This window comes from Miniopterus natalensis, chromosome X (assembly GCF_054644295.1).
Source record: "Miniopterus natalensis isolate mMinNat1 chromosome X, mMinNat1.hap1, whole genome shotgun sequence".
NCBI classification, from domain to species: Eukaryota; Metazoa; Chordata; class Mammalia; order Chiroptera; family Miniopteridae; genus Miniopterus; species Miniopterus natalensis.
Genome location: NC_142103.1, coordinates 60,085,590 through 60,087,634, shown reverse-complemented (window position 1 = coordinate 60,087,634; position 2,045 = coordinate 60,085,590). Strand labels below are relative to the sequence as shown.

At 41.2% G+C, this 2,045-nt stretch overlaps 1 pseudogene; it reads right to left on the bottom strand.

Moving 5' to 3' along the window:
• Positions 1–508: 508 nt before the first annotated feature.
• LOC107530209 (ribosome production factor 1 pseudogene) lies at positions 509–1,527 on the bottom strand (annotated as a pseudogene).
• Between the last annotated feature and the right edge of the window lie 518 nt (positions 1,528–2,045).

Below are 2,045 nucleotides of genomic sequence, written 5' to 3'. Positions count from 1 at the left end.
ACACACAGTCTATGTAATAGACTGTAATCTCCTCACTTATTCTGTGGCAAAATCTAAACACAACCAGTCTCTGGTAGTATCTAACAGCAATCCCAGGAGGGGCATCTAAACAAATGCCACACACATATGCACACATCCACACACGTGGAATAATGCTGTCTCACCTACCCATAGGGCTTCTTCTGTGAGAGGTAAAACAAATCATGGACAGTAAAGTCCCTGATAAATGAGGAAGCCTTGTAAAGGTTAGCCACCCAGTCATGGTCCAATAAGGGACACCACACTTTTCCCCAGTCTTTGTCCTCACATACTTTTTTTTTTAAACTCTCACCAAAATTACTTTTATTTGTATTTTCTACAGAAATAGTGATTGGTAATTCATGGCACTTGGTAATGTGTCCAGACATGAAAAAAGGTGTATGAAATCAGTAAGCGCCATTTTGAAATCTTCTGTCACAAATTCAAGATTGGCCTGTTCAGCCAAATCTAATACTATTCCTTCAGTACTTTATAAATGGAATTTTCTCCTACTTGTATCTATTTCCCAGGGCTTATGAACCTATTAATATTCTTCATATTTAGAATCAAAGGTTCCTTTCTGAAGAGATCTTAATTTTAAGGTAAAGCATGAACCAAGTTCCTGAATTCCCACTTTCTTTTCACTCTTGAATATGTATCTGTGAAATCTGAGGAAGATATAATCCCATTGATTGTGAAATGAGGCATCCTGCCTTCCAATAAACTGAGTATTATGGAGAAAGAGAAATGAAAACATCTGTTCAACAGAATTACCCAGCCATGTTGTAAAATTATTCAGAATTATTTCAGGTATGTGTTCTGTGGAGTCCTTTCTTCATCTCTTAATTTCTTTACGCAGACAAACACTGCTCATTTGGTCCATTTGGCAAGTGACTAAGAATTGATCCATTTGGTGTTTTATGATCTTCATTAATAATCATCAATTCTGTAAAATCTCTTGAGATGCACTGTGAAATCATTTATTTTCAGAGTTAGTCCTCTTCTGTAATATGTAATAAACATGTGAGTTTGGTGTAACTGTGGAGAGCTGTTCACAGAGTAGTATGGTTCTCCCATGAGGTCTATCTGATGTTGTAATGACAACCTTGGGAGAAGTTTGTTGCAGTAAGAAGCAAATATACCTGTAGCTTCATCATAAACAATTTCTTCATCATTAAGATCTACTGTGGTTTCATCATACACTTGCTGGTTGTCAGTGGTCTTGGGTATAGACTTTGGTGGAGCCTTATCACCAAGAGTCTCTCTCTCCTTTTGAAGTTTTTTCTTAGCTGTGAACTTTTCCTTCTGCTGTTACTGTTCCCACCACATGAACATTACGTATCACCGCTGTTTGTTTTAAATCTCCGAAATGCTGAAGCCTGGAGGAAAGGCAGAGGCTTTCCGGGGTTGGATTCTGCTTTCCGTTGCCCCATCCTCAATGACTGCAGCCTCCTGAGGTTCTTCAGTAGTGCCTCTGCGTTTCTTTCTGCTGCTGCCAGTCTTCTCCATGGTGTTTGCTTCTTGGAGTTTATATGGAAAACTGTCCTCACATACTTAGTCACACATCTGAGTGCATATGTGCATGAGGGCTCTCCTGTATTCACCCAAGGACACATTCTCAAGTATCCTTTCCTGTTCTTGAGCTCCCACAGTGTGCCTAGGACTTCCAGGTGGCTGCCTGGGGACCTGTTCACATGGGTGTGTGCTTTTATATCCTCTCCGTAGGCTCATCTTCATGCACATACATATGCCCATGTAAACATGTGTCTTCAAGTGTGCTTGTTCACACTCCAGGCCCTCTCTGTCCCAGCCCAGCTTGCAGTTTCCCAGTCTTTTCCCAGAATCAGCCTGGCAGGATATAGGGTGAGAGTGTGACAATGGTGATTCAGCAGTTCCGCTCCCAGCCCCCAGGATGTCTCCACTTTTTCAGACCTTTTCTCTTGTCATCCCAAGCAAGACTCATTTGCCACATGCAGTATGTATTTGCTGTAGGAGGGGGAGGAGGGAGTGTAGAGAATTCAGAAGAA